This window comes from Balaenoptera physalus (genome assembly GCF_965194825.1).
Source record: "Balaenoptera physalus genome assembly, chromosome: 2".
Lineage (NCBI taxonomy): Eukaryota > Metazoa > Chordata > Mammalia > Artiodactyla > Balaenopteridae > Balaenoptera > Balaenoptera physalus.
Window position 1 is genome coordinate 48,304,732 of NC_138883.1, and position 27,572 is coordinate 48,332,303.

Sequence of the window (27,572 nt, forward strand, 5' to 3'; positions counted from 1 at the left end):
CGTCTGGGTGCAGAGGAGGCCCCCCGGGCGCCCCGCGCGCGGCTCCGCCGGAGAGGCTGCGCCGCCAAGGAAGCTCCGCGGACGGCGGTGTGTTCCCCACCGCAGGCGCCTCTTATCTCAACTCTCGGGTCACACCCCGCCCCTCGGGGCGGGACGCACGGCCGGGTGCGCACCCCGCGCTGGCTTCGCAGAGACCCCCGGCAGCCGAGTGAAGAGCTCCGCCCCGACGCGCCGGGTCCTGAGGAGAGACAGATCCTCAAGCCCAGAGTCGGAAGCAGGGAGGGAGAAAGGGAGGAAGGAAGGAAGGAAGGAAGGGAGGGAGGGAGGAAGGAAGGAAGGAAGGAGACTCCCAGCATCCAAGACCAGTCCTTCCTGCGAGGCAAGAGAACTACTGAAATGGAGGGGAAATTAAGCCGCAGCCACTGGGAGGAGAGGGGCCCGAGGAGGAGGTGGTGGCGTGGTGGGACTCTGGTAGTGGCCGAGAAGAACTCTGAGGTTGAGCGCGGCTGGGAGGCTGAGAAAGCGCTACCACTAGTTTTCGCATTAGTGCTTTAAGGAGGGGAAAAGGTAACCAACCTTCGCATAACACCTAAGCCTTAGCTCCATTCTCTTCTAGATCCTGAAACAGGAACAACGAGCTTCATTGCCTAGGTGAGGAAACTGAGATCTTGGAAGGTTAAATCATCTCCCAAGGTGACAGAGCTGGTACTTGAGCTGGACCTGGAACCCGGATCTTCTATTTATAGAGTTCATCTGTCTTGCTTCCGTGGCTTCTCCTCTCAAGATTCCAGGCAAGTGGCTCCAGGGAAAACCAACAGGAGATGTTGGGTAGCATGAATCACGGTGGCTGTGTAGACATGGTGGGAGGAGGATGGTTAAGAGTGCTGATGATATCAGACCCGGGTTTAAGTCCTGGTTCTGTTACTCACTGTGTGACGCTGAGAGACTTGCTTAACCTCGCAAGAAGTAACATCTAATCAGCTTGTTTGGCTCTTTTGAAACATAGGGATAACACGTGTGAAGTGCAAACACATAGGAAGCGCTAAGTACATACAGTTGTCAGGATTCTCCCATGTTTTAGGAAGGCTGTTTTAGTAGCTAATGTTTAACTGCAATTTTGAGCATGGATTTTGAAACCAGAAAATAGGAGACTTAGTTTGGAGCTTTTTCACTCTGGTTTGTGACGACTAGAAAACATTTCTGCCCTTCTGGCCTTTCACTTGGCTGCATGATAGAGTGGAGGGAGTTAATTGTGCTTAGCGTGACTTATTTCTTTAATTAACACTTGATACCCTGGGAAAGAAACTGGCTTGAGTGTGGAATTTCAGGGGGATGACCAGGACCCTATTACATAAGCAAGTAGATTATGCCTTGGCTTGAAGAAGCTCATTTTGTGGCTCAGTGCCTGTTCTGATGGACAGACGACTCAGGGAGAGAGTAAGACCGGGCTTTAGGTGTAAAAGCCTAAAGGGTAGCCGGAGAGGCTGCTTTCAGATTGAAAGCCTGGCCAGTAATTCAGGTCTTGGGGTGGAGACAGAAGAGTCCAAGCTTTGGTATTAGATCTTTCTGAATTCCACCACTAGCTGTGACCCGAGGGTTAGTTTACTTAATCTCTCTGAGTTCGTTTCCTTATAAATAGGATATGGGACTTATGCTGACCTTGTAGGGTTATTGTGAAGCTGAGAAAACATAAGGCTTTTGGCATAGAGTAATAAAAATAGAGCTAACATTTATAAGCCCCTATTTATATATGCTGAACACTGTCTAATCCTTTCACATCTATTTTTTTTTTTATGGAAAACAGTTTAATAGTTTCTTATAAAACTAAATATACAACTACCATATATGTAATCCAACAATTGCACTCTTGTGCATTTACCCCAGAAATATGAAAATGTTACATTCAAAGAAAAATCTGTACATGAATTTTCATAGCTGCTTTATTCTTTTTTTTTTAATTTTTTTTCCCACTGTAACAGCTCCTTTACTTTGCAGTGAAAATTGATTTGTATATTCTTTGCCTCTGAGTCCTTGTGGGATTTTTTTTTAATTCAAACAGAAAGTCACAAAAATTATAATCATCCTCATCAGTTCACTCAGTCCCATGTAATTAATTTTTTTTCATCTTGATCTTTTGTTAGCCCTTTTATGAGTTCATCAGTGTTTCATCAGAGTTCTGAAAATGCTTATTCATTCAGTTCAGAAGTACAGTCAATTACCAGAAACCTGTACTTGTCAGTCTTTTCCATGAATTCCTTGCAGATGAAACCATTTTATAAGAACATATTTGCAAAAGCATCAGAGTACACCCAGAACTGTCTGTAATTGACAAAAGACTTAAAAATGACCACGGTTAAAGATTTGATGAAAGTTCATAATAATGCAATTGACAAGGAAATTTAGTTATTTCTGAGATATACATTTTTTTTTAACATCTTTATTGAAGTATAATTGCCTTACAATGGTGTGTTAGCTTCTGCTTTATAACAAAGTGAATCAGTTATACATATACAATATGTTCCCATTTCTCTTCCCTCTTGCATCTCCCTCCCTCCCACCCTCCCCATCCCATCCCTCTAGGTGGTCACAAAGCACCGAGCTGATCTCCCTGTGCTATGCGGCTGCTTCCCACTAGTTATCTATTTTACATTTGGTAGTGTATATATGTCCATGACACTCTCTTACCCTGTCACATCTCACCCCACCCCCTCCCCATATCCTCAAGTCCATTCTCTAGTAGGTCTGTGTCTTTATTACCGTCTTGCCACTAGGTTCTTCATGGCCTTTTTTTTTTTTTTTTCCTTAGATTCCGTATATATGTGTTAGCATACTGTATTTGTTTTTCTCTTTCTGACTTACTTCACTCTGTATGACAGACTCTAACTCCATCCACCTCATTACAAATACCTCCATTTCATTTTTTTTTTTTTTAACATCTTTATTGAAGTATAATTGCCTTACAATGGTGTGTTAGCTTCTGCTTTATAACAAAGTGAATCAGTAATACATATACAATATGTTCCCATTTCTCTTCCCTCTTGCATCTCCCTCCCTCCCACCCTCCCCATCCCATCCCTCTAGGTGGTCACAAAGCACCGAGCTGATCTCCCTGTGCTATGCGGCTGCTTCCCACTAGTTATCTATTTTACATTTGGTAGTGTATATATGTCCATGACACTCTCTTACCCTGTCACATCTCACCCCACCCCCTCCCCATATCCTCAAGTCCATTCTCTAGTAGGTCTGTGTCTTTATTCCCGTCTTGCCACTAGGTTCTTCATGGCCTTTTTATTTATTTATTTTTTTTCCCTTAGATTCCGTATATATGTGTTAGCATACTGTATTTGTTTTTCTCTTTCTGACTTACTTCACTCTGTATGACAGACTCTAACTCCATCCACCTCATTACAAATACCTCCATTTCATTTCTTTTTATGGCTGAGTAATATTCCATTGTATATATGTGCCACATCTTCTTTATCCATTCATCTGTCGATGGACATTTAGATTGCTTCCATGTCCTGGCTATTGTAAATAGAGCTGCAGTGAACATTTTGGTACATGACTCTTTTTGACCTATGGTTTTCTCAGGGTATATGCCCAGTAGTGGGATTGCTGGGTCGTATGGTAGTTCTATTTGTAGTTTTCCAAGGAACCTCCATACTGTTCTCCATAGTGGCTGTATCAATTTACATTCCCACCAACAGTGCAAGAGTGTTCCCTTTCCTCCACACCCTCTCCAGCATTTATTGTTTCTAGATTTTTTGATGATGGCCATTCTGACCGGTGTGAGATGATATCTCATTGTAGTTTTGATTTGCATTTCTCTAATGATTAATGATGTTGAGCATTCTTTCATGTGTCTGTAGGCCATCTGTATATCTTCTTTGGAGAAATGTCTATTTAGGTCTTCGGCCCATTTTTGGATTGGGTTTTTCGTTTTTTTGTTATTGAGCTGCATGAGCTGCTTGTAAATCTTGGAGATTAATCCTTTGTCAGTTGCTTCGTTTGCAAATATTTTCTCCCATTCTGATGGTTGTCTTTTGGTCTTGTTTATGGTTTCCTTTGCTGTGCAAAAGTTTTTAAGTTTCATTAGGTCCCATTTGTTTATTTGTGTTCTTATTTCCATTTCTCTGGGAGCTGGGTCAAAAAGAATCTTGCTGTGATGTATGTCATAGAGTGTTCTGCCTATGTTTTCCTCTAAGAGTTTGATAGTGTCTGGCCTTACACTTAGGTCTTTAATCCATTTTGAGTTTATTTTTGTGTATGGTGTTAGAGAGTGTTCTAATTTCTTTCTTTTACATGTAGCTGTCCAGTTTTCCCAGCACCACTTATTGAAGAGGCCGTCTTTTCTCCATTGTGTATTCTTGCCTCCTTTGTCATAGATTAGTTGACCATAGGTGTGTGGGTTTATCTCTGGGCTTTCTATCCTGTTCCATTGATCTATATTTCTGTTTTTGTGCCAGTACCAAACTGTCTTGATTACTGAAGCTTTGTAATATAGTCTGAAGTCAGGGAGCCTGATTCCCCCAGCTCCATTTTTCGTTCTCAAGATTGCTTTGGCTATTCGGGGTCTTTTGTGTTTCCATACAAATTGTGAAATTTTTTGTTCTAGTTCTGTGAAAAATGCCAGTGGTAGTTTGATAGGGATTGCATTGAATCTGTAGATTGCTTTGGGTAGTAGAGTCATTTTCACAATGTTGATTCTTCCAATCCAGGAACATGGTATATCTCTCCATCTATTTGTATCATCTTTAATTTCTTTCATCAGTGTCTTATAATTTTCTGCATACAGGTCTTTTGTCTCCTTAGGTAGGTTTATTCCTAGATATTTTATTCTTTTTGTTGCAATGGTAAATGGGAGTGTTTTCTTAATTTCACTTTCAGATTTTTCGTCATTAGTGTATAGAAATGCAAGAGATTTCTGTGCATTAATTTTGTATCCTGCTACTTTACCAAATTCATTGATTAGCTCTAGGAGTTTTCTGGTAGCATCTTTAGGATTCTCTATGTATAGTATCATGTCATCTGCAAATAGTGACAGCTTTACTTCTTCTTTTCCGATTTGGATTCCTTTTATTTCTTTGTCTTCTCTGATTGCTGTGGCTAACACTTCCAAAACTATGTTGAATAATAGTGGTGAGAGTGGGCAACCTTGTCTTGTTCCTGATCTTAGTGGAAATGGTTTCAGTTTTTCACCATTGAGGACAATGTTGGCTGTGGGTTTGTCATATATGGCCTTTATTATGTTGAGGAAAGTTCCCTCTATGCCTACTTTCTGCAGGGCTTTTATCATAAATGGGTGTTGAATTTTGTCGAAAGCTTTCTCTGCATCTATTGAGATGATCATATGGTTTTTCTCCTTCAATTTGTTAATATGATGTATCACATTGATTGATTTGCGTATATTGAAGAATCCTTGCATTCCTGGGATAAACCCCACTTGATCATGGTGTATGATCCTTTTAATGTGCTGTTGGATTCTGTTTGCTAGTATTTTGTTGAGGATTTTTGCATCTATGTTCATCAGTGATATTGGCCTGTAGTTTTCTTTCTTTGTGACATCTTTGTCTGGTTTTGGTATCAGGGTGATGGTGGCCTCGTAGAATGAGTTTGGGAGTGTTCCTCCCTCTGCAATATTTTGGAAGAGTTTGAGAAGGATAGGTGTTAGCTCTTCTCTAAATGTTTGATAGAATTCACCTGTGAAGCCATCTGGTCCTGGGCTTTTGTTTGTTGGAAGGTTTTTAATCACAGTTTCAATTTCAGTGCTTGTGATTGGTCTGTTCATATTTTCTATTTCTTCCTGGTTCAGTCTCGGCAGTTTGTGCCTTTCTAAGAATCTGTCCATTTCTTCCAGGTTGTCCATTTTATTGGCATAGAGTTGCTTGTAGTAATCTCTCATGATCTTTTGTATTTCTGCAGTGTCAGTGGTTACTTCTCCTTTTTCATTTCTAATTCTATTGATCTGAGTCTTCTCCCTTTTTCTCTTGATGAGTCTGGGTAATGGTTTATCAATTTTGTTTATCTTCTCAAAGAACCAGCTTTTAGTTTCATTGATTTTTGCTATTGTTTCCTTCATTTCTTTTTCATTTATTTCTGACCTGATCTTTATAATTTCTTTCCTTCTGCTGGCTTTGGGGTTTTTTTTGTTCTTCTTTCTCTAATTGCTTTAGGTGCAAGGTTAGGTTGTTTATTCAAGATGTTTCCTGTTTCTTGAGGTAGGCTTGTATTGCTATAAACTTCCCTCTTAGCACTGCTTTTGCTGCGTCCCATAGGTTTTGGGTCGTCGTATCTCCATTGTCATTTGTTTCTAGGTATTTTTTGATTTCCCCTTTGAGTTCTTCAGTGATCACTTCGTTATTAAGTAATGTATTGTGTAGCCTCCATGTGTTTGTATTTTTTACAGATCTTTTCCTGTAATTGATATCTAGTCTCATAGCGTTGTGGTCGGAAAAGATACTTGATACGATTTCAATTTTCTTAAATTTACCAAGGCTTGATTTGTGACCCAAGATATGATCTATCCTGGAGAATGTTCCATGAGCACTTGAGAAAAATGTGTATTCTGTTGTTTTTGGGTGGAATGTCCTATAAATATCAATTAAGTCCATCTTGTTTTGTATCATTTAAAGCTTGTGTTTCCTTATTTATTTTCATTTTGGATGATCTGTCCATTGGTGAAAGTGGGGTGTTAAAGTCCCCTACTATGATTGTGTTGCTGTCGATTTCCCCTTTTATGGCTGTTAGTATTTGCCTTATGTATTGAGGTGCTCCTATGTTGGGTGCATAAATATTTACAATTGTTATACCTTCCTCTTGGATCGATCCCTTGATCATTATATAGTGTCCTTCTTTGTCTCTTGTAATAGTCTTTATTTTAAAGTCTATTTTGTCTGATATGAGAATTGCTACTCCAGCTTTCTTTTGATTTCCATTTGCATGGAATATCTTTTTCCATCCCCTCACTTTCAGTCTATATGTGTCTCTAGGTCTGAAGTGGGTCTCTTGTAGACAGCATATATATGGGTCTTGTTTTTGTATCCATTCAGCCAGCCTGTGTCTTTTGGTGGGAGCATTTAATCCATTTACATTCAAGGTAATTATCGATATGTATGTTCCTATTCCCATTTTCTTAAATGTTTTGGGTTTGTTATTGTAGGTGTTTTCCTTCTCTTGTGTTTCTTGCCTAGAGAAGTTCCTTTAGCATTTGTTGTAAAGCTGGTTTGGTGGTGCTGAACTCTCTCAGCTTTTGCTTGTCTGTAAAGGTTTTAATTTCTCCATCGAATCTGAATGAGATCCTTGCTGGGTAGTGTAATCTTGGTTGTAGGTTTTTCTCCTTCATCACTTTAAGTATATCCTGCCACTCCCTTCTGGCTTGCAGAGTTTCTGCTGAAAGATCAGATGTTAACCTTATGGGGATTCCCTTGTGTGTTATTTGTTTTTTTTCCCTTGCTGCCTTTAATATGTTTTCCTTATATTTAATTTTTGACAGTTTGATTAATATGTGTCTTGGTGTGTTTCTCCTTGGGTTTATCCTGTATGGGACTCTCTGTGCTTCCAGGACTTGATTAACTATTTCCTTTCCCATATTAGGGAAGTTTTCAACTATAATCTCTTCAAATATCTTCTCAGTCCCTTTCTTTTTCTCTTCTTCTTCTGGGACCCCTATAATTCGAATGTTGGCGCGTTTAATGTTGTCCCAGAGGTCTCTGAGACTGTCCTCAGTTCTTTTCATTCTTTTTTCTTTATCCTGCTCTGCAGTAGTTATTTCCACCATTTTATCTTCCAGGTCACTTATCCTTTCTTCTGCCTCAGTTATTCTGCTATTGATCCCATCTAGAGTATGTTTAATTTCATTTATTGTGGTTTTCATCATTGCTTGGTTCCTCTTTAGTTCTTCTACGTCCTTGTTAAATGTTTCTTGCATTTTGTCTATTCTATTTCCAAGATTTTGGATCATCCTTACTATCATTATTCTGAATTCTTTTTCAGGTAGACTACCTATTTCCTCTTCATTTGTTAAGTCTGGTATGTTCTGACCCTGCTCCTTCATCTGCTGTGTGTTTTTCTGTCGTCTCATTTTGCTTATCTTACTGTGTTTGGGGTCTCCTTTTCACAGGCTGCAGGTTCGTAGTTCCTGTTGTTTTTGGTATCTGTCCCCAGTGGCTAAGGTTGGTTCAGTGGGTTGTGTAGGCTTCCTGGTGGAGGGAACTAGTGCCTGAGCTCTGGTGGATGAGGTTGGATCTTGTCTTTCTGGTGGGCACATCCACGTCTGGTGGTTTATTTTGGGGTGTCTGTGGCCTTATTCTGATTTTAGGCAGCCTCTCTGCTAATGGATGGGGCTGTGTTCCTGTCTTGCTAGTTGTTTGGCATAGGGTGTCCAGCACTGTAGCTTGCTGGTCGTTGAGTGAAGCTGGGTCTTGATGTTGAGATGGAGATCTCTGAGAGATTTTTGCCGTTTGGTATTACGTGGAGCTGGGAGGTCTCTTGTGGACCAGTGTCCTGAAGTTGGCTCTCCCACCTCAGAGGCACGGCCCTGATGCCTGGCTGGAGCACCAAGAGCCTTTTGTCCACACGGCTCAGAGTAAAAGGGAGAAAAAATAGAAAGAAAGAAAGAAAGAGGCTATAATATAGTGAAGTAAAATAAAGCTATTGTAAAGCAAAGCTATACAGACAAAATCGCACCCAGAAGCATATACATATACACTCACAAATAAAAGGAAAAGGGGAAAAATTAATATATCCTGCTCCCAAAGTCCACCTGCTGAATTTGGGATGATTCGTTGTCTATTCAGGTATTCAACAGATGCAGGCACATCAAGTTGTTTGTGGAGTTTTAATCCGCTGCTTCTAAGGCTGCTGGGAGAGATTTCCCCTTCTCTTCCCTGTTCGCACAGCTCCTGGGGTTCAGCTTTGGATTTGGACCCGCCTCTGCGTGTAGGTCGCCTGAGGGCGTCTATTCCCCGCCCAGACAGGACGGGGTTAAAGGAGCAGCTGCTTCGGGGGCTCTGGCTCACCCAGGCTGCGGGGAGGCAGGGGTACGGAGGAGGCGGGGTGAGCCTGCGGCGGCCGAGGCCGGCGTGACGTTGCACCAGCCTGAGGCGGGCAGTGCGTTCTCCCGGGGAACTTGTCCCCGGATCACGGGACCCTGGCAGTGGCGGGCTGCACAGGCTCCCGGGAGGGGCGGTGTGGAGAGTGCCCTGTGCTCACACACAGGCTTTTTGGAGGCGGCAGCAGCAGCCCCAGCGTCTCACGCCCGTCTCTGGGGTCCGTGCTGATCGCCGCGGCTCGCGCCCTTCTCTGGAGTTCGTTTAGGCGGCGCTCTGAATCCCCTCTCCTTGCGCGCCGCGAAACAAAGAGGCAAGAAAAAGTCTCTTGCCTCTTCGGCAGCTGCAGACCTTTTCCCGGTCTCCCTCCCAGCCAGCTGTGGTGCGCTAACCCCTTCAGGCTGTGTTCACGCCGCCAGCCCCAGTCCTCTCCCTGCGATCCGACCGAAGCCCGAGCCTCAGCTCCCAGCCCCGCCCGCCCCGGCGGGGGAGCAGACAAGCCTCTCGGGTTGCTGAGTGCTGCTCGGCGCCGATCCTCTGTGCGGGAGTCTCTCCGTTTTTCCCTCTGCGCCCCTGTTGCTGTGGGATCCGCGTTGGTAGCTGCGGCTCGCGCCCGTCTCTGAAGTTCGTTTAGGCGGCGCTCTGAATCCCCTCTCCTCGCGCACCAGGAAACAAAGAGGGAAGAAAAAGTCTCTTGCCTCTTCGGCAGCTGCAGACTTTTTCCCGGACTCCCTCTCGGCTAGCTGTGGTGCACTAACCCCTTCAGGCTGTTTTCACGCCGCCAACCCCAGTCCTCTCCCTGAGATCCGACCGAAGCCCGAGCCTCAGCCCTTTCACATCTATTGACTCAGTTAATAGAAGGTCTTCCGAGGGCTTAGTTCCCTTCTCCCTCTCATTCCCACCACCTCTTATTTCCACCTCCAGCCCCTAACGAATAATGATGGACTTAGAGGAGCTCCATTTGAGTTGATGAAGAGGAAGAAGTAGCAGGCTCGATAACCAAAGGGCACAAAAATCTGATGAATGTGAGGTCTCCTCTCTAGACAGACAGCCACACATATGCACAATTTATACCAATTTCAGTGTGTTCACAGTTTCCTGAAGTCTTGCTATGCTGCCTGGAGGAGGCCCAATAGACTCTAGGTTAAGAATCTTCCTCTAATGACGTTGTATCGGGATGTTCTCTGAAGTGTACCGACTCCCATTTTTTGCAGTCTTATTTTTCTGTTCCAGCTGTCTTGACCTTCATACCCCTTCCAAGAATGTACACAACTTTTTAGAAACAACTCTCAAATGGGACTGAAGGGGCAGCTGTCGATCCTTGACATGGTCTATATATGTCATGCTTCAAGGCTGATGGCTTTGAACAGATACAATTCAGGAAACCACATGCTTCCTCCTGGCCAATGTAGCTAGCCTTTACCATGGGGTTTCCAGCTGCTTTCCTGCCTGTTTGCTCTGGTTCACCCTGCCCTATTCTCATGGTTAACTTTGGAGTCTCCTGTCCCTCCGCCTAAGAAATCTTATTGTACAACTTCACTGTTCAGCCCAGAAAAGTATCATTTTTCATACATCAAGTATTTTTTGAGCTCTTACTTTGTGCCAGGCATGGGAGTGAGGTGTGTGGGCCTTGAGGAACTTACAGCAAAGAAGGGAAGGCAAATGTCATGTCATGTGACTTTTACATGGTTATACACTTTTATATCAGTTTTCATAGTAACAAGACTAAGGTTCCCCCCCATTCCCCCTAGAGGGAAACTTCTAATGAAAATATCTTGGGCCCAGTTACATAGTAAAGTTATCTTCATTATCTGTAGGTTGCTTAATTGGGTTATAAGACAAATCTTCTGGAAAAATATATATGGTATAATGTGAACAGACACATCTAAATATATAATTATATTATGATTTTGTAAATATAAAAACCATATATGCTCATGGAAAAGAACTAGAAGTTGACATAGGCAAATAAAACATTAACTTAAACTTGAGAACGGATGGTTGAAAAATTTCTCCTTGGATTTGTGATATTTTCAGTCTGGTATCTGTAATAACTATCTACAAATATTTTAAACAGAAAACAAGTGTATGCTCATGGCCAGATTTTAGGAAGGGGAGAGTAGGAAAAAGAATAGGATTTCCTGGATCCATACTGACTGTTCTTATCCATCCCTCGCTCCTAAGCAATATTTTGGGCTAGGGATTGTGAAGAGCAGAGAATAGAGAGGAGGAAAGCTAAAAAGTAAAGAACAAACTTAGCTACCAATTTTGGAGCATCTGCTGTGTGCTAGCAGCCGTGCTAGATACTCTTCATATGCAGGGGGTGAGGTGGTGGTACAGCAGTGTGGTGGTGATGGGAAGGGTCTTTGCGGTCGTACTGTGTGAATTCAGATCTCAGCTTTGCCCCCTTGCTAGCTCTGTACCCTTGAGCAACCTTCTAACCTTTCTAAACCTGTTTCCTTGTCTGTGGAAATGGAGGGAGGAGGAGTACTTATACTGAACTCATATGGTAGTTATGTGCCTTAAATAGAAAATAATCTTCATGGAGCAATCATTCTCAACCTTGGCTGTACTTTATTTATTTATTCATTTATCTATTATTTTTTAATTGAAGTATAGTTGATTTACAATGTTTCAGGTATACAGCAAAGTGATTCCATTTATAGTTTTATATATATATATATATATATATTTCAGATTCTTTTCCATTATAGGTTATTACAAGATATCGAATATAGTTTCCTGTGTTATACAATAGGTCCTTGTTGTTTATCTGTTTTATACATAGTAGTGTGTATCTGTTAATCTCAAATTCCTAATTTATCCCTCCTTCACCTCCCCTTTTTAACCATAAGTTTGTTTTCTATGTCTGTGAGTCTATTTCTGTTTTGTAAATATAAGTTCATTTGTATCAGTTTTTTTAGATTCCACATATAAGTGATATCATATAATATTTGTCTTTCTCTGTCTAACTTACTTCACTTAGTATGGTAATCTCTAGGTCCATCCATGTTGCTGCAAATGGCATTATTTCATTCTCTTTTAGGTCTGAGTAATATTCCATTGTATATATATATCACATCTTCTTTACCTATTCATCTGTCAGTGGACACTTAGGTTGCTTCCATGTCTTGGCTATTGTATATAGTGCTGCTATGAATATTGGGGTGCATGTGTCTTTCCGAATTAAGAGTTATCATCTTTTCTGGATATATGCCCAGGAGTGGGATTGCTGGATCATATCTACTTTTAGTTTTTTAAGGAGCCCCCATACTGTTTTCCATAGTGGCTGCAATCCTTGGCTGCACTTTAGAATCACTTAGAAAGCTGTAAACATTTCTGATGATTCGACACCTTAAACCAATTATATCGGACTCTCTGGGAGCTCCCTCCAGGCTTCACTCCACTGTGCAGTTACAGTAAGAACCACTGGACTGGAATTTAAGCTTAGTGCTGTGACTTGCTCTGCATGGCTCTGTCAGTGATGTCAATGTTTTTATTCCTGTCAGTAGCACGCGAGAAGTCTTCTTTCTTTTTCTCCCATTTTTCAGATAAGGAAAATGAGACTCAGGTTAATAACTTCTCCAAGTTTACATAATTAGTAAATGATGAGGCTAGAATGGCATCCAGATCTTTTGGATTCCCCAGGCCTCTGCTTTGGAGGAAGAGAAGAGCAGAGAAGACAAGAGGGTGGGAGACAAAGGAAGGACCCTGCGATTTCCTTTATTTGCTCAGAGGTGGGGAGGCAGAACTCCCCCAGGGTCAGACAGCATGCCAGTTGCCTACATTTCTGCTGGTTGCATATGTCATGTGGCCAAGTCTGCACAAACATCATATTAGCATCTGTTGGCTAAAGTTTGCAGGTGGCTTAGTAAACTCTTCATTTTGTCCCATTCTGATTTCTGCTTTTTGGGTTCCCCAAACTCTTGTCCAGCAAGACAAGAGCACGGTTTCATTTTGATATCTTTTGCTGCCAAAGCAGGTAATTAAATCCTCCAGAGATTCTGGGGAGTGGGTGTGTCCTGGCCGACCTCAGCGTCCACATATAAATCAGGATCAGGATCTCTGTATGCTTGGATCTTGGAGAAAACGTATTCTCAGTTATAGCTTGGCTGTAGTTTAAACCCTAAAGATCAGAATGAATTTTTGAAAATGCCTTTGGGTGATGACCTGGGAATAAATAAATGGTGGAATAATACATTTGTCAACCCAATTATAGGTTTGACGGTTCACTGATTACTGAGATTTTCTAGCAGTTTGCTTGTGGTTCTAAGGGATGTTGTTGGCAGGTGTGGCTGGTTTGTTCCCTGTGAAGCAGACTCTGAGCTGGAGGCTAGTGTGTAGGATATTTATTAGGGAGTGCTTTGGTGATTAACACCTGTGAAAGGGAAGGAACAGAGGCAGGATTGGGCAGAGGGTGAAGTCAGGCTGTGATAGAGTTTCAGTAAAAGGCCTGAACCAACCCGACTGGTAGCTCAGAAGCTGAAAGGGGTCTTCGGAGTTGCCCCGAGCTGGGGGTGAGGGCCTTATCACCTTGGGTGGGCCAGGCACTGGGGGCCCAGGGAAGGGCACATGACCTTGAGTGCAGCAATTCTTTTGAGACAAGGCAACAGCTAGAGGGGGCCGATAGTGAGGACTGTGTGCCGGTAGCCGGAGGAGTAAACGCTTTAGTCTGGAGGGGGATCTGGGTGGTGCATCCAGCATCCACTACCAGGATGGTACTGGTGGGCATCTCAGCTGAGACCCAGAGGCAGTGGGCCCTTAAGCTCCACCTACACTTACCTCAGGTTTAAAGAAGCCTCCCTAAACCCCTTTTTGGTGACCTCAGGCAAGTTAGGCCAACGCCTAGGTCACAGCATTCCGATGCTATTTTTTTTATTCATACCTTTTTTTAATCTTGCTTTCCTCAGCATAGTCTTGGATTTTTATTTCAACAGTCTTCTTCAGCTTCTCCCCAGAAGTTCCTCACCCTCATCCCTGAACCTAAGAAGCCCACTTTCTTGGGCTCGCTGAAAGCCCCATCACATTTAATGTATTATATTGTGTTGTGTGTTTGCACGTTGGGGTGTGAATCTCTCAAGGGCAGGGGCTGTGTCTTATTTAACTTTCTCCCCCAGGTCCCAGCACATGCTGCTAGGCACATGGTAGGCTCTCCATAAATATTTACTAAATGAACGAATAGCCATGATACTATTTTTCCTTGTCCTGAAAGACTCTATCCTAAGTCAGAAACAATTTTGATCTCTCATTCTAAGAAGCTAAGATATTCTTCTGTGTTCAACTGCCAGGCAGAAAGCCCAAGTCAAACAAATTTAAGCTGTATGCTTATGTAAGTCTGGGTGTCAAAATTATTTTGTATACCGGTATGTGGCTCTGGAAAAAATGGAGACTGGCTTTTGAAATCACTTGTTTCTCTGTGTCTGTGCTAATTTGTATGAAAGCGGAGTTATTTGAAATAACACACATTCTTAGCAAGAGAGCGTTGAGAACAAACGATTGAAAAGTTGGAAACTTCCAACTTTAAGAATGAATTACTATTATTACTGTTAATAAGGTTGGAGAGAGAGGAGGAAAATTTATGTGGTTCAAACGTTTCTGTGATCACCTTGAATTTCAATACAGATAAATGTCTTCCTATTAGAGAATAATCTGAGCTGAACGAAGGATAATTTACAGGCAGGCCATTTTTAACCGCTGGTCAAGAGTAGACAGTAAATGTCATCTGTCAGTAACCATGGTAAGGAAATGCTGGGGAAGACTGATTTACAGTCTACAGAGAGAATTAAACTAACAAGGGCGTCATTAATCTGGGCAGTAAGACAGTGTGATCCCCGTGTATCTTATGAACTTCGTCGATACTTTTTTTGTACTTGGCAAAAAAGCATTATTGTTGACAACAACCAACATGACTCACATTTTGCAATTGTGGCTTTCTTGGGGGATTTAAAGTACAAACTCATAGTACATCTTATCTCACCTATTTCTTTATCTCAGTATTTTTCAAACTTCACTTTCCACAGCTATAAAGGCGAACAAGTCTAATTGTGATTAGAAATGGTTCTTATTAAGGCAGAATGCAAATTAATTCATGCTTTGTGACAACAACAATAAGAGAAAAAAATGTTAAGAGTAATAAACTTGTTATGGCAGACAGTAAAGAAGAAATGCTCATCTTTGGCTTAAAGGATTGAACGAGTAAGATTTTCTGCCCTAGAATGTACCCAGTCAGGGTGCAGTGACTACGGCTTGTTCCATTCATGCCTGATGGTTGGGTTAGGGCCGAATCTATTACTGAATGGCTTAACTGTAACGGTAGGCCAGAGACTAGCTAGTTGCCCACTAAATCCATTTCCTCCTCTTGGTCAGTCACACATACTACATTTTCTTGCCTCCTCTGCAGTTATGTCTCATCATATAGCTGAGTTCTGGCCTCCTAAATGCTATCCTTCATCTTCTTTCTCCATCTACTAGCTGAATGTAGAGGACTTTGAGGTCCTAGAAAAAGTTGAACCAATACGTAGAAGGGACCTGGGTCCCAGAATGACCATGTAGGAGTTTTTCTGCTGGCTAGGAACATACATTTTGAGTATTATGTGAGCAAGAAAGTACTATTGTCTAAGCTGATGAGAATTTAGAATTTATCTTTTACAGCAGCTGACATTAACCTAATGAATTCAAGAATGTAAGCTTATGTTTCCTAAGGCCATCTCTACTACAAGAAAAGCTGGGAAATTTTGTCCTTTAGTTGGACATGTTACCACTTCAAATAAAATTAGAGTTGTGTTGGTAAGGAAAAGGGGAGAATGGGATATTTGGTGGTCAACCAACAGTCTCTGCCATGGTATGTAATAGTTCACATATTGCAGAGTGAACGAGGAAAATGAAGACTAAGAAAAGATCATTGAATTTGGCAAGTAGGAAGTCACTGATGACCTTCAGGAGCCCAGAGTAGAGCAATTATCAGATTGTAGAAGATGAAGGAGTGCATGGGTCATGAGTCATTGGAACCAGCAATTCGTATTGGCTGTGAAAGGAAAGAAAGAAATTAAAAGAGGCAGAGGGGAAAACAAAGCCTTTTTCAAGCTGGGGGAAAATTGTTCCTATTTTGAGAGCTGACAAAGGAGAGAGTAAAGCTGCTGGAGAAGAGGAGATGATTGAGGGAGCAAGACTCAAAGATATTGGGATGGGAAATAGTGGTGAAGAAGTGAACCCTAGAAAGATAAGATCTTCTCCCATGATGGGAGTTAAGAATCTGAAGGTGGTGTATATAGAGACAGAGATATTTTGAGATGAAAAGTAGGGTACAAGATAGAGCTGACCCCAGAGAGCCTCATTGATTCATTCACCAAATATCACTGGAAATAAAGCTGTGAACATGAAAGATATGGTCCCTGCCTACATGGAATGAGGATAGATGACCAATGAGCAAAAACTTACAATTAAATAAGAAGAGTGAGGTGAGGAGTTTGTCTGGAAAGTAAGGAATGTCAGGGGTATGAGGAATTTGGAGAAGGATGGAGGAGCCAATGTGGGGAAGGCCCTAAAGCACCACTAGGAAGTGATGGGGTGGTGGTCATGGTGATGGTGGTTGACAGACAAGAGTGAGAGCACAGCTGAAATTAGCATGAATTCATGGTGGGTCCTTTAGCACAGTTCTTTACCTTCTCAGCATTCACACTCTGTGACCCCAAGGCAGGAAAGCAGAGGAAACACATGGGTCAGTCCAGGGAGTATTCTGTCTCCAATGTTAAGTGTAGTAAATTTTGGAATAATGGTCCAAATAAGTGAAAATTCTATACAATAACCTAGTTAAAAGCCATTAGTTTTATTATTTTTGTATAAGTTAGTTAAAGAGAAAAAAAACGCTAGTAAGAATAAATTACACTTTAGAATTTAGTAAACATTAATTTTTATCATACATGAGTTAATTTGAGCACAACTTAAAAGTCCATTAAAGAATTCTTAGCTCCTTGAACTTGGTTTGGAAAAAGTTAATGATTTTAAATTGAATTCCCACTAATTACTGTAGTAGAGATGAACTGCTCACTATACCAGTTTCCTCTTTTCCCCAGGCACACAGCTAAATGACATTTCCCAGCCTCCCTTAAATTTGGATGTGGCTGGTGGCTGAGTTCTGGCCCATGAAGTGGAGGAAAGGCTGGGAAGAGGCCTTTGGAATGCGGCCATGGGAAAGTGAAAGAATCTCAAGCAAAGCCCTCCTGGGTCTTGCACCTGCATTCCTGACACCACAGTGGAGAGACAGCTGAGCTGCCTGAGCAGCAATGTGCTGATGCATGCTGGAAGGAAGTTTTCAGGGGAGTGCCAAGTTTTTAAAATCCTAGGAACAGGGAAAGGAGTTTGAGAAATACTCCTGGGTGCCAACCTGGAATTCTATACCCAGTGAAAATATTCCCGAAATCAGAGACAAAACAAAGACATTTCTCAACAAAGAAAATCTAAGAGAATTCATTGCCAGAGGACTCACTCTAAAAGAAGTAATAACGAGAATTCTTCAGGCATAAGGAAAGTGATCACAGACAGAAAAAACAGAAATGCAGGAAAGAAAGAGTAAAACACTTGGGTAAATCTAAATAAATACACACTATACAAAACAACAATCGTAATGCCTTCTGTAGTTTACATACATATAGAACTAAATGCATGACAACAATAGCACAAAAGGCATGGGGATAAATTGAGTTAAAATGTTTTAAGGTTTTGGCATCATCTAGGAAGTGGTAAAAGTATTAATATACACTATACAATAATAAGTCAATAATGCATGTCATACTCTAGAGTAACAGCTAAATAATAGTAAAAGAATATATAATTAATAAAGAAGAAAATGCAATAACAAAATATTCATCTATTTCGAAAGAAGGGAAAAAGAAGAAAAAATATAAAATATGAAAACAAATAGATGGTAGATACAAATTCAAATATACCATCAATAATATTAAATGTAAGTGAACCAAAGTCATTACAAACTTTTAATTTTGAAAAAAATTAAGCTGCTTCTCACTGGATAGAAGCACACAGTACATAGTAGGTACAGTGGAACTAAGCAAATTAGGAATTTATTTGTGCATCATTTACAATGAATTTAAAAGTAAAATTTTTTTTGGAAACTACAGATAAATCATTCATCTCTTCTGCTTCTTGTTTTTCCAAATTAGGTCTTTCATGTTTTGAAACATCAACTGGCAGTGAAGAGATAGAATGAATGAGAGGACACTACACCAAAAAAGGGAAAGGACTTACATACAACTCTTTAAAAAATTGACTTCTATAGCTTTTGTAAAAGGCTGGTGCTTAAATATTGAATAAAAACCAGGTAACTAATATTTTCAAGATATTGAAAAAAAAGAAATTAGAAGTTAGCACATCAATTCACATCAGTTAAATGAACATTAGTAAGGCTTTTGAATGTAGGTTCTGGGACTCATGGCTAGACAGAGACCATTTGGGAGCAATCTTCACTGCAAGTTTCTCAAACTTGGACTCCTATTCATATGCCCAAAGATTAACAAGCTTGTAAGAACTTTTAATTTTACATTTTTATTTAAATAATTTAAAACATTTATATAAATCTATTCTGGCTAGTCAGTGTGACCTAGTACTGTTCCAATATGTTTCTGTTCATAATCACATGGTCCCAAGGCCTTATGATGTCATGGCACAGTGTAAAAGAAATGTTTCACACTTGTTCCAATAAAGAAAAGCTGTGGAAGCATCCCTCTACCACATGGCACATAGTGATATAGGCCCACAGAATCCAATAGAACCTTCAAGGCATTAGTCAATTCCATATTCATATTTTGAACAGATGTTTTTTGTACACTAGATCTTGCATACCAACTTTGCAAATTCAATCAGCAGTAAATGCAGTAGTAAAAACCCAATGAAGACTTCTCTGTTAAATTTGTATTTTAGGGTACACAAAAAAATGAGCCAGCAAGATAATAGATCTGTGGCTTAAAATGAGTTCACTGTAAAAAGGAAAAAACAACAACAAAAAGTACTGAAATAAAAGGTAATCACCTTTAAAAAAAAAAAAAAAGAAAAAACAAAACATAATGATGATAATGGTTCATCACCTTGAAAGCAAAGTTGTAGGGAGCTATAGTTGGACTCCCTTCTCTATGGTCCAAACGAGAGCTAGGCAACAACCATAAGAACGTCCCAAGCAAGCAACCACAAGCATTCATGCCTAGAGTATCTTGACTCAAGGGAATCCTTGATGTTCTAGGGAAGATCAAGATCAGCTGACGGGAGTATGCCCAGACTCTTTGGGTCCTTAGGAGATTGAAGAAGGGTGAAACCTTGTTAACCCTGAGAGGTCAAGGAAACCAAGAAACAAAAATGTTTCCTCCTGGGAGCTGCTTTCTGTAGAACAGCAGCAAACTATTTAAGGCATGTAGGTAAACTGAGTCTCTATGACCAACTCCAAGAAAAAGAACAATAAACCTAAAGAGCCAAGCTTTCATGGAGAGGAAGAACAAGTAAAACAGGCTCTAACACACCAGAGGCACAGACGGGGAATGGTGATAACAACAAAAATAATAACAGCACTTCAGGAGATTTGGGTATAGCTCAGAAAAGATGTTATGAAATTAAAAACATGAGTGTCAAACAAACACAACTTAGTAGGTGAAATGAAAGAGAAGTTGCTTGCTTTTGAGACAGAGATGCTTTCTTTGCCTATCTGGTTGTTTATTCAAAAGTTCAGATCCTTTTGTGTGTTATGGTTGGAATTGATCACAGCCTCTTTCTGGACCCCATCATGGCCTGAGAGATTTGGTTTTGGACTCTAACAGTTCTCTATGTCGACTCAGGTATATGTTTCAAACTTCTTTTGCTGTTGCTAGGATTTAAAAAAACTTGGCGCTCCCCTGAAAACTTCCTTCCAGCATGCATCAGCACACTGCTGCTCAGGCAGCTCAGCTGTCTCTCCACTGTGGTGTCAGGAATGCAGGTGCAAGACCCAGGAGGGCTTTGCTTGACGTTCTTTTACTTTCCCATGGCTGCATTCCAAAGGCCTCTTCCTATGCTCTGCCAGATACTTTACCTCCCTTTTCTCTTCACAACTTTTCCACTAATATTAATAGTCCTTAATATTGGTAATTTGCAATCTACATATATTGACCCAAAATTTTAGAGTTCTAGAACTTACGTTTGTGATTTTTATACATTCCAGTCCTTTTGTGAAGTTCTCTATCCTATCATGTATCTTACTGAACATTTTAATCACAGTTACTTTAAAGTCTATGGCAGATCGTTCTAATATCTGAGTCATCTGTTAAGTACATTTCTATGGTCCTCTTTTTCTCTTGGTCCTGACAATTTTTGATTAAATGCTGAGCATTGTGTAAAAATACTGTAGACGCTTTAATGAAGTTATCTTTCTCCAGGGAGGGTTCACCTATCTTTTAGAGGATAATTAGAACGAGGGCAAATTACCTTAATCCATCAGGGACTGAGCTGATTTGAGGCTGGGTTGAAGTCTTTTTGAAGCAACCTTGGCTGAGGGAGTGAGTGGGGTCTGAAATCTAGCCTGTAACTCTGCTCCCTAAGCCATGATTCCTATTGTGCTCTACATCTGCCCAAAAAAACCATGATCTTTTCAGTTCATACAAAGGTATGCATATGGGCTAAGTAGTTGCCCATTTTCAGCTGTTCTCATTACTGTCGCTTTTAGGGAAAATGGGAATGTAAATGAGTAGGTCTCTTATGGCAACCTCAGTTATGGTTATGGTCTTCCAAAACTTGTAGTTCTGAAATTCCAAGAAACTTATAAGGCAAATTAACTGAAAAGAGAAGCACCAGTCCATTAAAAAAAAACATGAAAGTGGCGTTGTGATGCATCAAGTCTGCACTTTTATAATAATTTTGTAAAACAAAACAAAAACATTGTCCTGAGATGTTTAGATGTCTAATTAATTCAGAGCAGTACGGAGTGGCAAGTATCAAGACAAAGGGGCCAGGATACAGAATAGATGCTTTCTGAAGAGTGATAGGCAAATTTTCTCTAAAATCCCACAGGTATGTTCAGTGGACGTTTATAAACCTTCTTGGTTTCAAGATGATGGGAGCAAAGAGAGTAGCAGACCTAGTAAATACTTAGAACTTCTGCCAAAGCTAGAAACCAGGCTGCCTCATCTAATATGGTGCTTTCAGCCTGGCCCACAATAGACATACGATTGTTCAAATGACTTCTTTCCTTATTTAAATCACTTTATTTATGGACATTTGGGCCCCCAAATCAAAGATATTATTTAGAAGTAATTCTTGCAGTATGTTTTTTTTTTTAAACATCTTTATTGAAGTATAATTGCCTTACAATGGTGTGTTAGCTTCTGCTTTATAACAAAGTGAATCAGTTATACATATACAATATGTCCCCATATCTCTTCCCTCTTGCATCTCCCTCCCTCCCACTCTCCCCATCCCACCCCTCTAGGTGGTCACAAAGTACCGAGCTGATCTCCCTGTGCTATGCGGCTGCTTCCCACTAGCTATCTATTTTACATTTGGTAGTGTATATATGTCCATGACACTCTCTCACCCTGTCACATCTTACCCCTCCCCCTCCCCATATCCTCAAGTCCATTCTCTAGTAGGTCTGTATCTTTATTCCCATCTTGCCACTAGGTTCTTCATGGCCTTTTTTTTCCCTTAGATTCCGTATATATGTGTTAGCATACTGTATTTGTTTTTCTCTTTCTGACTTACTTCACTCTGTATGACAGACTCTAATTCCATCCACCTCATTACAAATACCTCCATTTCATTTCTTTTTATGGCTGAGTAATATTCCATTGTATACATGTGCCACATCTTCTTTATCTATTCATCTGTCGATGGACATTTAGGTTGCTTCCATGTCCTGGCTATTGTAAATAGAGCTGCAATGAACATTTTGGTACATGACTCTTTTTGAACTATGGTTTTCTCAGGGTATATGCCCAGTAGTGGGATTGCTGGGTCGTATGGTAGTTCTATTTGTAGTTTTTTAAGGAACCTCCATACTGTTCTCCATAGTGGCTGTATCAATTTACATTCCCACCAACAGTTGCAGTATGTTTTGACTAAAGCAAGCACCACTTGATTTCACCCCAAACAACTTTGCAATTATATAATATTTTCCATGAGTTAGTAAATTAGGGTAGGTGACATGAAGCAGAAACAGAAAGGTGCTGTAGCCTCTATTGCGTTTTTCAGTTGTTTATTTTCAGGAGATATTTATTGGTAGCTTCTAGCATGTATACTTGCACATTGATGCAAGTTCATACCAGTAATTTATGAATTTCCAATTAGACATACCTAAATATGAAAGAAGTCTGCAAAAAAAGTCTCTTTCATGATTTTTCCTTCTTCCTTAATGTATGTGGTTGTATGCTATCCAGAGGTCTTGCCCTGTGCCCTGCGCTATTTCATCTGGATATTCCCCTGATAACTAAGTCACTGTAAGTGGGAATACTCGTTCGCATTAGGCCTCTTCCGTTCTTCTTTCCTGTTCCCAACTGTGACCTGTAGGTCTGGCATCTGAAATGGGAAAGGAAAAGCCCTAAGGGCAGCCAACATGACTCTCCAACTGTTCTATCTAAAGTATAGTTTATGGTAAAAGCTACACCCTTAATCCTTTAGGGCCCAAGATTTTAGAAATTCAGAAGACATTTTTCCTCAGAACTATAAGCTCTAACACACTTTCAAAATCCTCAGTAGAAACCAAAAGCCAGGCCTTACTTTCTTTGTTTCCTGGCTCTCCTTGTTACATCTCTTCCCTAAGGCAAAGATAGAAAGACCTGTCTGTTTGTTCTGGGGGATGGGCCAGAAGTACAAGACTTCAGAAGACCTTTGATACCACATTAGGTGTCATAACAATTACAAATATTTTTACAGCTAATACCCTTCATAATCTGACCAGGCCTACTTTTTTTTTTTTTTAAACCTTATCACTTATTCCCTGCCTTCCCTTACCCTGCCATCCCCACCCCAGCCTACCTGCTCCCTCACCATGTACCCTCTGGTCCAGCTGTATAGGACAGCTTTTCATTTCCTGAGCATGCTATGCACTTTCATACCTGTATTCTTTGCTCATGCTGACTCTGCCTAGAGTGTTCTTTCACCCTCTTACTCTCTCCACTGCTGAAAGCTTACTTATTCTTTAAGGTTCAGCTGATATATGACTTCCTTGGGGAAGTCTTCTGGCCTGTGCCTCATCCTGGATTCTTCCTCTATGCTTTGCCAGCAGGTAGTTCCTACTGTTAAAAAAAAAAGGTATGTATCAGATTATTTACGGCCAGCCCAACAACTGTGGGATGGGTCTCCCCCATAGAAGTGAGCCCCTAGAGAGATGGAACATTGTTCTGGGCCTCTTTGAACCCCTAGTGCATAGCATAGTGCCCAGCACATGGAGAGCATTCTATAAACAGAGAATACTTAAATTAAAGAATGAATGGGAAAAAAGGAACAAATTTAGATAAGGGGATGGTAACAATGGATTTGATTTTAGATACATTAAATTTGAGGATACCAGTGGGACATCCAGGTAAAGATTCTCCATCGTCTAAGTTATCGCTGATATCCCTCCAGGATTCATAGTGGCTGCTACATGTGTCTTAAAATGATGCTAATTGGACCCATTCAGGTTTGGAACTGTATCAGTTAGGTTGTGGCAAGAAAAAGACACCATCCTGGCGTGGACATACATACACTACCCAATGGAGACTAGATAGCTAGTGGGAAGCAGCCGCATAGCACAGGGAGATTAGCTTGGTGCTTTGTGACCACCTAGAGGGGGATAGGGAGGGTGGGAGGGAGATGCAAGAGGGAGGAGATATGGGGATATATGTATACCTATAGCTGATTCACTTTGTTATACAGCAGAAACTAACACACCATTGTAAAGCAATTATACTCCAATAAAGATGTTAAAAAAAAAAAGAAAAAGACACCATCCTTAAGTGGGAAAATTGAAGAGGGGTTAATGGACTGCTTTCAAAGACATTAGGGGAAGATAAGAGGGACGTTGACTCACATCCTACCAATACATTTCTTAGTCCTGAAAAGACAAGGAGCGGTTACTGGAATTTACAAGAGTGGAGCTGGAGTTGTGGTTGTTGTTATAGCTGTAGGAGAAGCTGCTGGAGAAAAGCTGTGTTCTTTGGTGGAGGGATGCAGCCGCTGCCAGCCTGCAACCACTCAGGAGGGAGCCAAAGGAATAAATATCTTGCCCTCTCTCTCCTACTTATCCATTGGCCTAACCCTACTGGAAATCAGTGAGTGATAAATTTACTATCCAGAGGTCGCTCCATAGAGTGACCTCTGGATAGTAAACAGGATCCCTTCTGGGGGCTGGGGCAGGTAGAAAAGTGTGGAGAGGGGATCTGGAAGGCAACCTGAGATCATCTAGCACAGAGGCTCTCTAAATCAGGCCATCGTAGCTGTTTGCAGCCCTTCCACATGCTAGCCTTTATTGGAGCTTGCCTCTTGAGCATATGCCATTCAAGGTTCCAGGGCTCGGGCTGGACAGACAAGGTGATGAGCTACAAAGCAGGGACCGCAAAGGGAGGAGCTATAATTGAATATGGAAGCTAGAAGTCAGAGCTGGCTAGAGAAGCAATACCAAGCCAAATCTATAGAATGAGACCATTTGAGGAATGAGTGAAGGAGTTAGAAAGAGAGCAGGAATAAGCAGGATGTAGAGGGCTGGAGTGGTGGGAGTGTCTCATTCAGGAAGGGAGAACAAAGGAGATGAGTTGTTATAGGTGAGCTCTTACCTGAGCAAGCATCACAGCAGGGTGAAGAGAGGTGCCAGCCTCCTCAGTTCATTATGCCAGGCCAGCCGCAACACAACTTTTGTTGACATTCCACTGACTGTTTCCAATCACGACCACAATTCTCAAGTCTCTGCCTCCAGCCCAACCTACCTCCTTCAGCGCTGGACCTGGCTCCTACTTCACCAGGCTGATTGGGGTCATCAGAAGTAGGCTTGCTTAACCTCTCCTCACTACCTCACTTCCTGTCTTCCCTTCCTCTTGGCTCAGAGAAAAAGTTTTCTCTCCTCCTCTCTATGGCTCTCCGAGCCTTCCCCTGCATTCTTGATCTCTTTATCCCCCCATTCCCCAAAAGGACTTTGGCATTTCAGTTGTCTTCTCTCTCTAACACTTTCCACTAACGTTCCTTCACATAAATTATCCCAAAAAACAAAATCACAGACTGATCACTCTTTTCCAGCTGCTGTCCTCTCGCTCCTTACCTTGGGCATCAAAAGCCTAGAAAAAAATGGCTCATGGTCGCTGCCTCGCAATCCTACCACCTACTCCCTCTTTACTCCTCTGTGCTTTGGCTCCTTTGACATTGCTCCCGAAGTCTCCTGGAGCCAACTAATCAGCCCCCCAAAAACTTTTTCTCAGTCTGGGGTTATGAATTATCTGAGAGATTTACAATTATGAACAACCCTTGCCTTCTTGAAACTTCTCCGTTCACATCCATGACCCAGTGTTCTCCTGGACCTCTACCCACTTCTCCTATAGTCCCTCTCCCTTCTCCAGCAATGTTGGGCCCAGGGTGCAGCTCTGGAATTAGACTTCCTGGGTTCAAATCCTGGCTCAGGCACTTCCTATTTGTCATTGGATCCTGCTGTACCTTGGTTTCCTTGTCTGATAAACAGAAGTGGGAATGGTAGCTGCCCTTTTGAGTTGTATGAGGATTCAATGGTATGATGAATGTAAAGCACTTTGCAGGCTGCCTGGCTTTAATAAGTACTGAGTTAGCTGTCAGCACTTATATCTCTCCCCTCTTGTCTCTGATATATTTTCTTCCACCAGGTGTACCTACATATCATTTCTTGGACTTTCTTTGTGCTTTGCTGATTTTGCTTACACCATTGCCCCTCCCAACTTCACCTATTGAAATCCCTCTGCTTCTTTAAGACCCACTTAAATGCCACCTTCTCTGTGAAACTCTTCCAGGTCACTCAAACCAAAGCTAATTTCTCCTCCAATGAAATCTCATAGTCTCTTGCTCATTCTCCTGGCATTTTCTGCCTTGTATTATAATTCTATAATTTATATTCCTTACAATATTTTAAGTTCTTTGATTGCAAAAGGATACCTAGTAGGTGTTGAGTAGTAGGTGGTCATGAAAACATTAATATGGGGCCATGTATCCTAATCCAGTGAGGAAGGCATTACATTAGATTCAGTGGAAATATCTTTATAAAGAACATAGATGATCTCAAGGGAATACTGAGCAGAGTTTGCTTCGATGATTCTGAAATAAGATTGCATGGGAAAAGCTAAAGCATGAGCGCATGGATTCTTCATATGTTTTTAATGAATATAAAACACTGGGGAAATATATAGAAAACCAGAGGTTGTAACCTCAGAAAAGCTATTTGATTTTTTTTTAAGCTATTTGATTTTAACACACATAAGAATGAAGTGCTGAGCTGAAGTTGTTTAGGAATTAATCAAGTAAAAAAGGAAAATTTATATATTGAGTCCATGCCTGTTCTCAGAATCTCAGGAAACTACTGAGAGAGTTTGAATTTGGCTCAATATGAGAGAAGGAAAGAGAGATAATGGTACAAATCTTGCACACAGTGGGTCTTTGTTAAATATGAGTGAACAAATGAGTTAGGAAATGAATCTGTCAGGGTTAAATCTTATTGCTTTAAGATCACCATATTCAACAAGAGTAGAACGAATTTAATTAATTTGCCTGTGTGGCTTTGACAGTGAGCTCTTTTCACTCTGCAAATATTTGTCACTGATGCACATTTTCTCCTCAATGTTCCCTCTTCTCCTGGATCCTTTCAAGATACTGCCATAATGAACCTAGAGATGATCGTACTAAGTGAAGTAAGTCAGACAAAGACATATATCATATGGTATTACTTATATATTGAATCTTAAAAAAAGATAGAAATGAACTTATTTATAAAACAGAAATAGACTCACAGACATAGAAAACGAACTGATGGTTACCAAAGGAGAAAAGGCAGGGGGAGTTTGGGATTAACAGATACAGGCTATTATATATAAAATAGATAAAAAACAAGGACCTACTGTATAGCAGGGAACTATATACAATATCCTTTAGTAACCTATAATGGAAAAGCATCTGAAAAAGAATATATATATATTTATAAATATATATAGGTGAATCACTTTGCTGCACATCTGAAGCTAACACGTTGTAAATCAAATGTACTTCAATTAAAAAAGAAAAAAGATACTGAAATAGTTTTCTTCCTACTTCTCTGGCTACACATTCTCAGTTTCTCTTCTTCAGCATTCCATTCTTGGAGTGTGTCTCTTCTCATTTTGCTCTCTACATACTTTCTACATGATCCATCCATCCATGCCCATGGTTTCAACTCTCTTTCATATGCTGTTAACTCTCAAATATGCATTTCCAGGCTCCAGACACACATATCCAACCAACTATGTGAAGTTGTCACATTTCACTTGTCACATACTGAGCAGAACTCATCGGCTTCCACCACCCAGCATGAGA

General features: G+C 40.9%; 3 long non-coding RNA genes across 3 annotated transcripts in view; 2 read left to right on the plus strand and 1 right to left on the minus strand.

The window, feature by feature from the left end:
- LOC309654456 overlaps positions 1-2,920 on the minus strand; it is a 354,889-nt gene extending 351,969 nt beyond the window's left edge. The window contains exon 1 of the long non-coding RNA XR_014260263.1: positions 2,434-2,920. This is a non-coding gene — a long non-coding RNA (uncharacterized lncRNA). The remainder of the gene's footprint in view (positions 1-2,433) is intronic.
- Positions 140-20,420, plus strand: LOC309654451. The gene is made up of 3 exons (XR_014260258.1): positions 140-267; positions 617-791; positions 18,224-20,420. It is a non-coding gene; the product is annotated as an uncharacterized lncRNA (long non-coding RNA).
- Positions 798-18,215, plus strand: LOC309654454. Its single transcript, XR_014260261.1, has 3 exons — positions 798-1,762; positions 9,870-14,410; positions 14,552-18,215. It is a non-coding gene; the product is annotated as an uncharacterized lncRNA (long non-coding RNA).
- Positions 20,421-27,572: the final 7,152 nt, after the last annotated feature.